Source organism: Mirounga leonina, unplaced genomic scaffold, assembly GCF_011800145.1.
Source record: "Mirounga leonina isolate KUSES-001 unplaced genomic scaffold, KU_Mleo_1.0 Mir_115, whole genome shotgun sequence".
In the NCBI taxonomy this organism is placed as follows: domain Eukaryota; kingdom Metazoa; phylum Chordata; class Mammalia; order Carnivora; family Phocidae; genus Mirounga; species Mirounga leonina.
Window position 1 is genome coordinate 35,458,077 of NW_023270268.1, and position 13,884 is coordinate 35,471,960.

Here is a 13,884-nt window from a genome sequence, read left to right on the forward strand (position 1 = left end):
CACCTGAGGGGCTTCTCCCTGACATTAAATGCATAATTCAGCCCACAGCTCCCCTCCACACTCTAGTTTTGCACAAATCTGACTGTACCTTGGAAGTTCAAAGACAGGACAAACCTAACCCTTCTAGATTGGAACTCTTGCTTGTTCCTTCTGGAACACGACACCGTACCCCTTCCTGTGTTCCTAGAAATGTAGGAGCTACCTTTGAGTCTTCCCTTTCACTCAGCCCCTACAGCCAACCAGCACTTTTTCCAGTTAGCTGTGTCTCTGAGCCATCCACATTTGTCCATCTCCTGGAGGTGGGATCTAGCCACTGTCCTCTCTCACCTGGATTACTGTAGCAGCCTCCAAACTGGGCTTCCTGCTTTCACTTTTGCCTTCCCCCATCCATTCTTCACACAGCTGCCGGAATGTTCTTCTTAACATTTATTTATTTATTTTTAAAGATTTCATTTATTTATTAGAGAGAGCACCAGAGAGAGCAGAGAGCACAGCACGGAGGTGCAGAGAGTGGGGGAGAGCAGAGGGGCAGAGGGAGAGGGAGAAGCAGACTCCCTGCTGAGCAGGGAGCCTGATGCAGGGCTTGATCCCAGGACCCCGAGATCATGACCTGAGCCGAAGGCAGACACTTAACTGATAGAGCCACCCAGGTCCTCTTCCTCTTAACATTTATATTGTCTGATAATATACCCCTGCTTACCACCCTTTAACAGCTTCCCATTTCACTTTGCACAAAACCCAGCTCCTACCATGGCTTAAAAGGCCAACATGACCTGCTTCTGCCCCTCTCTATTCTCACCTCAGGTGGCCCTCCCTCGGTCACTGGGCTCCACCTCAACACATAAACGCACATTGAGCTCAGGGCCTTTGCACATGCTGGGCTCTGCCTGAATGGTACTTTCTATGGCCAGTCTCTTATCACTTAGTTCTCACCTTAAGTGTCACCTCCTCAGGGAGAATGGAGAGACAACTTATTAGTTCAAGACCATCTAAAGTAGACCCTTCCCGTTTCTTCTATAGCTGGTACCTCAGTGGCTTCCTTTGCAGCCCTTATGTGCCTTTGCCTTTACTGGTATGTGTCCATCTTGGACATTAAGGAGGTTCTTATTTATTGAAGACTCCAGAATGTCTCTATAGGAATGGGTTAATGGGCTTCTGTCTGGTGCACAAGGGCCACTTGAAGCTGTAGTTTTCCATCCTTTTACAAAGGATTGAGGAAACACCAATTGTCCATATCAACAATTGTCGGGGAAGGGGCCACTGGAAGATTAAGGAAAACCTCAGCAATTAGCCAGTGTCTGCATATGCTAAGTACTCAGGAAGAGTTCATTGGAATTATTTCATTGATGGAATGTGACATTTGTGGTCTGGATCCCTGCTTGCCCTTCAATGCTCCGAGCTCACGGCTCTGTGTATTGTATTTCCCTTCCTACTGTGGTCCTCTGTCCATTGCTTTGAGAAGTTCTGGAGGAAGAGGGAGCTGGTTGAATTGGTATGAATTGAAAAGGGCCTTATGAAGAGATGTGAGATAAAGATGAGGAGAGGTCATTGTAAATAGTAAAACAAATCTGGGCAAGATAGAGAGAAGAGGACTGGTGTGAGATCTACTGTGCCTGCAGTAGGAGGTAGGAGAAAGAATGGAAAGGACTCAAGGTCATATTTTGGGGAGGGCACATGATGTAATGAGCACTGGGTATTACATACGATTGATGAACCACTGACCTCTTCCTCTGAAATGAATAATATATGTTAATTAATTGAATTTAAATAAAAATAAATGAATAAAAATAAGAGCCTCAAGAGTTCAAGTACTGGAGACTGTGGGAACACAGAGACGACCCCTTACACCTAAAGGTATCAGGGAGGACTTCCTGGAAGAAGCCAACTGAATTAAATTTGAAAGTGATGGGCAAGTTTGTTTCTGGCAACCCATCTTAAGCTGCCTTTGTGGTCTTCTGACCCCACCTACTCTCCCCTACCAGGCCTGAAGAGGTGACTGAAGTTTGGATGCTTCTCCTGAAGACCATTTACATAGACCAAAAATGCCCCAGTGACATTTACACACATTCTTAACCCTTCTACACTTTATTTGCTAAAGAACAGCGTTATGTCCTCCTTTATTTCTGGTGCTAATTTAGACTTTGAGAAATTGAATTTGAGGAAGGTGAGGGACCGCCAGATGCAGGGTGACAGTTGGTCAGGATCAGCATTTGCTGCTTTCTATATTCAACATCTTAATGTGGCTGGCAAAAATCCGTGCTGCCCAGCCTGCGCCTGGTGCACTAGTCTCTTTGGGTCATAGAAAAACTCTATAATATTCATTTTTCGGAAATCAAAGTTTTCCCTTCAGGTAACACATCAAGATTTACAGTACCTTGGACAAAATTAGACATTAGATTAGGAATTCAATGCATGACAATCTATCTTCCTTCCAGAGAGATATTGTTGCACAAATCAGAAAATCATAGCTTGGCTGTATAATCAACAACATTTCATTCCAGAAAGCATATTAGAGCTGGAGTGATAAGGCCTATTGAAGCTGCAGATGACATTTCCTGAGGTTTCTGAACAGCTATGCTTTCTGGGAACCCTAGTGGCTCTTCCAAATACATTTGCGGATTTTCAAGTCATCTCCATTTCCTTGTAACCAGAGCTGAGACAGCCAAGGTCGTAGGTTCATTTCAACAAGGGACAGTTTCCTTCACTGTCTACAGCTCTATTTTCCATCTCTAAACATGCACCAGTGAATCTATTCCATGTTAAAAAACACAAAAAAACAAAAATAATCCCATTAACCCCACATCTCATTCTTGCTCCCATCTTATTTTTCAAATCCTTTACAGCCAAGCACCAGCAATAATACATGTGCTATTCACCATAATTACCATTTATTGCATACCAACTATTTGTCAAACACATAGTTTTACCTGATTTCACTTAATCACAACAACCCCATAAGATCATGATTAATACCCCAATGTCTAGGTGAAAAAATGGGGTTTCAGAGAGGTGGAGAGGGTTGTCCAAGGTGCAGCAGCCAGGAAATTGTGCTGCAGGGAGGAGATTTTCCACCTCTTCCTGCTCCCGCTCATGCTTCATCCCACAGCAGCCCAGCTTCTTCCTCCATGGAGCCACTGCAGTAGCTCTTCCTGTGGCCATCAGTGACATGGCTAAATCCCATGGAAAGCATCCCTGCCTTACCTTGGCTGACCTCTCTGCAGCATTTGCCATGGGCATCTTCCCTCAGCCTCCAACCTGTGACACAGCAGTCCTAAGGGATGATCAGGACTCATCACATCAGGCCCTCTGTCACTGTGGACCTCAGTCACTGGGTCTCTTTCCTCATCCACACACTCTGTCAGCTCTGTGTGGCCCAGGATTCCCTTTGGCCATCCCCCTCTACACTTCCCTTGTGCCCCTGGAATGCAGAGCCCTCTTCTCTGAAGGATCCCTCCACCTGACTGCTCTCACTGACACCTGATTTCCCCCTAAGGACATGGCTTCCTCAGCAGCCTTCTCAAGTGGAGGCTTTTTTCCTTCAGAGCCAAGACTTAAGCTTGATGTCCTCTTTGTTCTTATTCTATTTCTTGATGATCATTTCTCCCTTCTTCCTTGACAGTCTTCCATCCTCTTTGATTTGCATCTCCTCAGATGAGATGCCATGTAGCCTCTTTTGTTGCAATTATATGCTGTCCTCTTACTCTGTCTTCTTCAGGTATCAATCTTCAAAGATTTTTATTCCTGGCTCACTGTATTCTGTCCTCCACTATTGCCATCATTTTTGGTGGTTTGGGCATTCCTGGAATAAGGCCCCCAACTTTTTGACCTCTCAGTTGCTGAACTGCCCACCGCTGGTGATATTTTTGTCCATTCCACCTCAGTACCCCCTCCCAGGGGCACACCAATGACCTTTTCATTAGCAATGACTAAACCCTCAAAGTCTTCACTTGGAGCATAGCAAACTGGCCACTGCCAGCTTCTGATCTGCATCCCGTGCTGTCTTCACTCAATTCACTCTCGCAATTCTTGGACTCCCTGGGGCTCTAACATTGAGCCCTGCCACATTTTCACTACCCATCAGCCCTACTTCCCTTATTTTCAAATGTGTATTTCATTACTATTTGCTCTTGAACACACCCTTGCTTTTCTTTTGTTTCATTGCACTTTCCTGGAAAAACCCAATTCCCGTGGTTAAAGCCAGCTTTCCGTCCATTCTACGTGTGCAACTAAGCAGGTAAACATGGCTGGAGGAACACATCAGGTCTCACTTTAAATTTACCATCGCAGATCCCGAGTGGGTTCCCGGATCTAAATAATGTTCCACACCTTCCCTCTTTTCTCAAGCCTCCAGCATCTCCTTACTGTCAGCTTGTAATTGTGCAATTCCTTCCCTGAGAAAAGAGAAGAAAATCATGCAATTCTCTCTCCCACCAGAATGCCCATCAATCTTTCACCTCCAAATGCTCTGCCTTTCCCTCTGTGACAATGGGTGCACTCCTCCCATTCCTATCTGAAGCCAACTGTCCCACCTGCAGTCTGGGTTTTCTCCCAGGGTGCCCTGCTCTCTCCTTTTTATAATATGAAAATGCAGTTTTACTCACCAGCTCCTAGAGGGAAAAACCTCATGATCAAAACTCCTGGAAAAACGCATTTTTAGTCCTTTGACCTTCTTGGAAATTTTTCCAGTTTCTTGATATTTTAGGTGTCCAGTTAATTGGATGCAGCACACATAGACTTATGAGTGTGCCTGAGAATTCACTCTTTTGATATTTGTGATGAGGCTGTGAGATTATATGGTCTCTGAGATTCTTTTCTAGTCCTAAAATGCCAGTGAGGGCTCTCTGGTGAGTTGGGCTATCTGGGGCCAGGGTGTCACGCACCAGGATGGAAGGGCTGAAGATGCTGGGGGATTCTGAGAACCCCCTACCTGGTCTAAAATAGCTGAGCAAAAATGGACTTACTTTCTACTTTTCCATCCAGTTGTTTAGAAACCATGTAGACATTGTCTAAAAAGAAAGTTATTAAACTATTTACTTTGGGGAATGACATAACTGTATCATATTCATTTTCTACCTCAGCTTCGTAGAATAATGGAGAAGGCAAGCTACAACAATTAAATGGTGCCACTCCCCAAAGGCCGCTTGCTCCAGTTTATAATCATGTTCCTTCCGCACGATAGCAAACGATCCTTCCTACAGTGGCTTCCCCCTTGATGCGTTAATGAGTCCTCATGCTTAGAAACCGATGCTACTGCAGGCCTCGCTGACTCTTTGGAGGAGGCAAGGGTTGAGCAGTTGTCTGGCATCTAGATGAAGCTCATGATGGGGAAGCAAACTTAGTCATGGGTTTTCAGAGAAATTAACTTGTCTATTCTGGGTGCTTACTCCATGCTGGGTCTCTGTGTAATGAGTCTGCAAAAATAAAAGGGAGGGAAGATGAAAGGCTTTGGGGATAGAGGAAAAGAGGCACAGCACGTGCAGCAGTCTGATATGAGAAAGGATAGCACCAGAGATTGCATGAATATGCGTTTCTCTGAGGAGAGGCAGTGGGTGTGGAAAGGGAGGAGGGTGGAGAAGTGGAAGTAGGGACCACACATGAAGGCCTTGCAGGAGGTAGGGAATTCTCCAGTGTTAAGAGCCCTGTCATTTCTGAATTTCTAGGACAAACTAGTACTTGGCAATATTTGGGGCCAAGATATTGCCTAATAGAATGGATGGGCTGCAGATCCTGAAGGGTTCTGAGACCATCTCTACTTGTTCTAAAATATCCAGGTAGCTGATTACACTTGTTTTTTTTTTTTTCTGTTTAGTCATTTGAAAATCATGTCAATACTGTATGAGCAGAAAGTTATCAAACCACCATGCTGAAGAGATTTGCTTGAATCTCGAAGGCAGTGGGGAGCCATTGAAGATTAAGCCAGGAAGAAACATGGTGCTTTATGGAGTCCTTTAGAAAGAGCAGAGAGAAGGAGGAAGCATTTGAGGGCAGAGGCAGGAGGTGAGAGCACCAGGGAAGAAGTTGTTTTCATGGCGCCAGGATCATCTGCCAGAGAAGATGAGTCATGATGAAGAGTCAGGATGCCTTGTTGCTGCAAACAGCCACAGCTGGGACCCTTGCAGCCTGGCGGAGGGCAAGGCACACTGCAGGAGTCCTGACAGGAGCAGGCTTACTTGCTGCTCGGGTGCTGTCTGTCCAGCCACCCGCTTCAGCCCCATCACCATGGTCACCTGCCCTTCTTCCTACTGCCCCACCTCTGGCCCTTTGAGCCAGCCCAACCCAACTTGCCTCAGACCCAAGTTCCTTACCCTCCTGTCCCAACCTGCCCTTCTCCTGCTTACTCTACTTTGGATGCTGGCGCCACCAGCTTCCCAAGTTAGAAGCTTCCCCAGTTAGAAGCCTGGCCTGGATTTCTCCCTCCACAGTTTACATCCAACAAAACCTCTGAGTTTGGCCAATTTTACTTCCTAAATCTTTCTAGACTCTACAGCCCTCAGTCTAGCCCCCAATTATCCCTGGCCTGGATTATTGCCAAGGATTCCTAGTTCTTTGGTCTTCCTAGGCTCTCTCTCTGTTGGGAGCTAGTCAATAATGCCAGAGGGACCCTTCTGGAATGCAGATCCCTCTCCTGACTCCCTACTCTCCCCACCCCCAATCCTAGGAGAGCATCCAAGCCATTCAGTGTCTCCTATAAAGCTCCAGTCCCTGCCCAGCTCTTCCACCCTCTGCTCTGTGTGGAATGTTCCTGCAACACTGGGCGAATTATCTTTTCTCTCCAAACACTGCCTTGCTTGCTTACGGCCTTCCTACTTTTGCTCATGCCGGGTCCCCTCTCTGAGATGTTCTTCTGATCCCCCATATTCCTCTACACCAAGTTAGTTGCTATGCTCCTTCTAAGGCAAATTAGGAATCCAACCCTCCAAGGAGCCTCACCCATCCCCAGGCTGGGCGAGGGGCACCTCATGTCCGAACAGCCTCTTGGCTCCCTTTCTCAGAGCACTTGCCACCTGTGCTATGACCGCTGTCTCCTCACTCATCTCCTTCTACGTTCCCGCAGGATGGTGACTCTGCTGGGTTTAGTTCTGTGAGGCCCGGTACACAGGCCAGACACCATCTTAGGAGGCACTTAACTTATATGTGTTGGAGAAATGAATGAAATGACAGGCAACATGTACCGAATGCTTCCCGTCTGCCTGCCTTTGTGCTGGAATGATCTCATCGGCCCCCACGTCACCCCTGTCAGGGAGGTATTATTACTATCATCCCCTTTATGGGTGAAGAAATGGAGCTTTCGAAGTTTAAGTGTCAGAGCCAGAATCTAATCCCAAGCATATCTACTGTGGAGCTTGCGTTCTTTGTCACAAATGAAGTCCCCCACTACCACAATGAGGAGGGCTGGGACACCAAGGCCATTATCACTGTGGAGCAAGTGCCCTCTGGAAATAAAACACAGGTGAGAGTACAGGCTCAGGGGCTTCCCTGCATTGCCTTCAATACCGCATAACCGATGGCATTTGTGGGTCTCCGTCTCTTACTCCTGGGCTACCAGCCTGACTCCTCCGCAGCTCACATCCAGCCATGACTCACCTCGCCTGCACCCTCTGCCTCCGGATGGCGGTTTTGAATTGGCCTCTCCTTCCATGTTGCCCCCCCTTGAAGGGCCTCTGATGTAACTTGCCATGGGCAGACTCTGGGTGAATACCCTGGAAACAGACTCTACAGGCTGATGTGTCCCAAATTCCAACCCAGCTGAGGCCAGGGAGCATCTCCCTGCAGCCTCGTTCATCTTTCTCTCTGGCTGGAGCCCTCAGTCTGTCCCTTCTCCGTTTCTTATCCTGTGCATTGCTTAGTCTAGCTTGGGCTTTGGGCACAGCCAGGAGCTTGATAAACACTTGCTGAATTCAATTGAAAACCATCCTGGAAGCAGAGACCCGTGATTTGCTGCCCAGCCTGCTGAGGAATGTTCCAGTCATTCCCAGAATGGGTTTTTGTGTAAGAAGTCCACTGGCTCAGCCTCCCAGCAGCCAGGTAGGAGAAACTCCTCGTGAGACCCAGAAGATTAACCTACAAGAAAAATCATCATAATACCTTTATTGTTCCTACTGAAGCCATTTTCACTATTGGTACTCTATTAAGAGGCAACATTGAGTCATGTTTATTTCTACATCAGTGAATCGAATCTCAGTTTTTTATAAGGCTTGCATATCCTGGAAAAAAATTGTGTGTGTGTGTATGTGTGCATGGTGAATATTTTAAGGCTAATGGGATTAACTTTTGGGGGAGCTCAAAATTCTTTTGGGAGTTTGTGTATATAAGTCTAAGGCTCTGCAATATCAAGATGGGATTCTTTCTTTGACATCCGATCAATGGTCATCTTACTACTTTCTGTAACAGACATTTATACTGCAGAATCTTTAAATTTCTTTTGAAAAGCAACAACCTTCCAACAAGAGGAAAGATTTACATGTCATCTTTAGCTTCATTTGGAGTGACCTGCTTTTGCTATAACCTCTCTGTTAGGAAGAGGAAGAGGCCAGCTGCCTATACTCCCGATTTGTATATTTCCATTTGTTTCTAAGCTGCCAAATGGCACGGAGAATGCACTGGTCACAGGCCGGGCAGGGCTCCACAGTTGGGAGGGCGGAGATCCTAGAGCTTGGCAAAGAGTACTCTGCCAGACCAAGCCAGGAGGCGTCAGTGGCCTGCAAAGCACATCACAGTCTGAGGACAGAGGCACAGAGTGGATTCCAAACTGCCTACCACCAAGGGCTTGGGTGGAAATGGCCAAATCAGACACTTCCTCCAGCATGGCCAACATCTAACCAGTTTAATTTGGAAATCTCTGTCCAAGCCACAGGAGCACAGCTTGTCCATAACTCCCTTATCTTTTTTTGTTACCATTTTTTTCAGGATATGTGCCCTATTCTATGAGAGCTATCAGACCATGTTCCATGGGTCAGAACCATCACATTCATCTTTTTTCAGAAGTCCATTTTCATTTTCCTCAATGGCAGCCCCAATTTTATTTTTAGTAGACATGAACATTCTGTGGCTCTTTCAAGTGCATTTCTCACCCATGGAGGCGTGTTTTCCTCTCTAGTCTTTGGGTAGGTGTGAGATTTGGAGTTTTCTCATCAGCTGTAGAGGTGATGTGGAAGGAAGGGTCTTGGCATGGGTTAAATCAAGGGGCCTCATGGACTTTCTCAACACTCACTCCATTCTACTTCCCTCTCTTCACCTCAACACGGCCAGGAGAGCCTTCCGCCTTCCCCCGACTGATCTGATCTTGCCTGTGCCAACGTCCCAGGCAGAAATAAACCCAGTGTTTAAGCAGAACTGCAATGACATGTCTCAAAACAGTGTGCCACTTTGGATATTTCCAGATGCATAAGAGCAGTCATTTTCCTAAAACCCCACTTTGTAATTGGATGAGTTGGAGAGGCAGTGCTTGCAGGAATAATTTGGAGCTGGAATCTCAGTGCCTTGCTGTTACTTCTTGGGTTGGAAACCTGAAAGGAGATCTAGGATCTGCAGACAGGGAGTCACATCTGATATGCCTTTGTTTCTGCTGTGATGGCAGCAATATACCTTCAAATAGCATGTGGCTGCTCTCCTTGGTATTTTAAGAAGCTGTCTGTCTTGGGCTCTAGTTAATCATTATTTCCCCACAATGTAATTAAAACTGGCAGGTAAAGATGATCTCCTTTTTCATAGCCTTGATTACACATCGAGCCTGATTCCAGGACATCAGCCCTGGGAGTCTGGAATCTTGGAGCCTGGAAGGGAAGTTGCTCTTCTGAGTCACCTTCTGCTGCAAAAGACCCTGGCCCTGGGTTTCATAACTGAGTTGTCTGTCTGTTGTTGCCTCTAAAACCTCTTTTGGGGGCTCAGCTTGCTCTCTGTTCTTCTGGAAGTCCTTTCTACGCCTGAGGTCCCTCCCCTTCCATGAACTAGTAACAGCAACCAGCGCACAGCTGTGAAAACAGAGCAGCAGGGTCTGCTGGACTTGGGCATCTCTCCCTCAGAAATTCACAAGGCAGAGACTAAATCGGGAACATGCCCATACTTGCTCCCTGACCCGAGAGTGACAAATTAGGCCTCAGAGGAAGGTTGGCTTCTTAGACCATTCTCACCCTGTGTCTCCACCAGGCACCCCATGTCCTGTGGAGTCACCGACAGTTGTCTCAGAAACCCTTTGAGGTATATTTGGAAAAGAGATTTTACAAGCCCCCATCTGTCCTGTTTTGTGATCGCCCACTGTGCAACTTACTCCAACATTGTCCTCCTGCTTCCTGGGGAAATGTGGTCTCCTCGTGAGAAACAGAATCCCTCTGCCACCCTGCGCTGGCCCGAAGTCAGCTGCCCAGGCAAAGTGGGGACCTGCTGATTCCCTGAATGAAACCGAAGGGACCTGTCATGTGGGCAGTGGGCAGAGATGCTGGGAGGGAGCGGCGGGAGGGAGCTGGGCTCGGCAGCCCTGATTCCTGTCTTCCCTTGCACAGCCTTTCCTGGGAGACTCCTGGCAAGTCAAGGCTGCCTTACCACAGGGCCTCGGGCAGCGCCACTCCCCTTCTGAATCCTGGTGACTTGCAGCTCTTGGCTTATTTCCCTGTGGGCAGCAGTTGGGAACGGGCAGGAATATTTAACCCAGACTCCACTGTAAGGGCCTGGATAACGCTAGGGAAATAAACACGTGATAGCTGGCAGCACAGTCCATCCGGTGCACTCTGGGAGGCCCCCTGGACCACCTCCCTTAGCCACTGGCCATCTCCAGGCTCCTCCAGCCTCCTTCCAAGATACAACATCTTGTCCGATGACCATCTGCTTCCATGAGTGATGCCCTTCACTCCCTTTCTCAGGTTTCCTGGCCCCCACCCTCATTATCAAAATCTAACACGAGTTTCCCAGGCTCTTCTGTGTACGCTGAGGAGCAGTGGTGGGAGTGGGGATGGGGGGATGAGATCAGCATGTTTCCTTCCAGAAGAAGTAACCAGCAACCAGTAGAGGTAAGTAGAAGTGGTAAGATTCAGGTTATCTTCTTTTTTTTTTCTTTTCTTTTTTATTATTATGTTATGTTAATCACCATACATTACATCATTAGTTTTTGATGTAGTGTTCCATGATTCATTGTTTGCATCAGGTTATCTTCAAATCTCTTCTCCCTTCCCTCCTCGCTGGCCAGACTTTCTCACTCCAACCTCCTTGGGTGCGTGTTGGCTAGAAAACTGAGGATCCTATTAAAAGCAATTCATTTTCACAGGAGATGTAACATACTTAATCATCAGCAATGCTCTAATGCCCTACCCTCTTCTATCATCATCTCTTCCTGCCTCCCCGTCATCCGTCATGATGTGAGATCCTTGTGGGGAAGTTCTGGGGGTCTTTTCTTTTTTTAGCGTCTATTGCCTAAAATACAAGGGATACTCTTGCCTACAAGAGCTCTCTGCAAACATTGCATGAGGAGTCCTGACCAGCAAGGGATGTTTTGTGATGGTCTTGCTGGAAACTGTAGCCTGAGATGGAGACAAGTTTAGGCCACAGTGTTTAACAATTAAATTTTAATAACTTACATTGTAGACCCCGTAGCAACTAATTAATAAAAATTTATTGAGTGCCAACTGTGTGGTCTGTGCTAGAAGCTTTGGATAAAGATAATAATACTTGGTTCCTGCCTTCCAGAGGCTTACAGCTCCACAGGGAAGCCCCTCCTGGTTTTTGTCATCATCATTTCTGTGCTTTGCTTTATAGTTTTACCATATACGAATCCATCCTTAAGAAACATAATTTCTTTTTGCCTAGGTTTGAGATTTTATATGAAAGGAATAATACCCTACCTAGCCAGTCTTTTGTGTCTGGCTTCTCTGGCTCAACATTATGTTTTGGGGATGTATCCATGGTTTTGTTTTTGAGTGTGTAGCGATAGTGTGTTCATTTTCGTTGCTTTATTGTATTCCATGGAGTGAAGATATCACAATTTATTTGTCCCTTCTATTGTGGATTGACATTTGGGCTGTTTGCAGGTGGGAGCCATCACAAACAGTGTGGCAATAAGCAGTCTTGTCCATGTGTGCACTTTCTCCAAGGTAAGTATCTACAGTAGCACTTTGGGGTCCCTGGATGTGTATCTTCAATTTGACTATGTAACAGTTTGTCAAAGAATTGTAGCACCTTCCGCCCCCATCAATAGGATAAGATAGTTCCCATCGCTCCAGGTTGTCATTAATGTTTGATAAGAGCAGACTTTTAGTTTTGGATAATCTGGTGGCTGTAATTCTCATTATAAATTAGGAAGAGTCTACATACATTCGGGATACTAGACCTTAGGTGAGTTACATGTATCATAAATATCTTCTCCCAGTTGTGGCTCCTATTTTCACCCTTTTTATGATACTAGATGAATACATATTTTTAATTTAATGTAATCACATTTATTAATTTTTTATTTTATGGTTAATATTTCATATATATATTATGGTTAGTATTTCATATATATATATATATATACCCGTGTGTGTGTGTGTGTGTGTGTGTATGTTAAACTCCTCTACCACTAGGTCATGAAGATAGTCTCCTATATTATCTTCTAAACACTTTATAGTTTTGCCTTTCTTGTAGGTTTTTTAATGCACTCAGAATTGGTGTAAGGTAGGGATAGGATTTCATTGGTTTTTCCTTATGCATATCTAATTGTCCCAGCACAATTCATCAAAAAGATATTGTGTCCTCATTGGTAGCCAATATCTCTTTATCCATATATGTGTGGCTATGTTTCCTTACACTCTATTCTAGTTCACTGGGCTGTTTGTCTCTGAGAAAATAGCACTTTATCTTAATTACTATAGCATTATAATAATTCTTGATATAAGGTAAGACAAAATCTACCACCTTGTTCTGCAAGAGTGTCTTGGTTTTTATTGGCACTTTATACTTATGAATGTATTTTAGATCAGGTTATAAAGTCCCACCAAATAAACAGATAAATAGCCCTTTTTGGATTCTTACTGGGTTTGCATTGAATTGATAGAACATTTTTTAGAGAGAAATGACATCATTAATATAAAAATACTTTCAGACTCATAACTTGGTATCTCTAATCATTTATTTCAGTCTATTTAATGTCTCTTGATGTTTTATAATGTTCTCTATAGAGGTCTCTTATTATAATTATTCCTAGTTATTTTTTAATGGTTGGTTTTTTAAATATTTTTAATTATCCTGGCTGATATACAGAAAGGCAAAGTATTTTCGCATAATATTTTGTATTCAAAATCTTGCTAAAGGCTCTTATTGACTCTAATGAATTTTCTATAGATTTTTTTACTTCCACATTCAGTCATATAATCTGCAAACAATAATTTTTTGTTTCCTTTCCCCCCAATCTTTATACCTTCTTCTTCTTTCTTTATTTTTTAAAATTATGCTTACTAAGTCCTCCAGTGCAAAACTGAACAAAAGAAGTGAGAATAGCATCTTTGCCTTATTATCCATTTATTAACAGAGGGAAAGCTTTCAGCTTTACAATTACATATGACATTTAACACACAAGATTAATACATGTATTAATATATCATGTATAGTATATATTACATAGATAGATATGTATACAGATTACATGTATTCATTTGATAAGGATGTGGAAGTTTCCGCCATAGTTTTTATACTCACAGTTTTCTGAGACTTTTTAAAAAACCATGAATATATATTGAATTTTAAAAACACCTTTCTGCATCTTTTAAATTAGCATCCCACTTATTTCTTTAAATATGTTAATGTGGTGAATTACATTACTCTCTTTTCTTACATTACTCTCTTTTCTAAAATTAAATGAACCTTGCATTTCTGAAATTAAGCACCAATTTTTAATATTCTGTTAGGTCAGCTTGATTA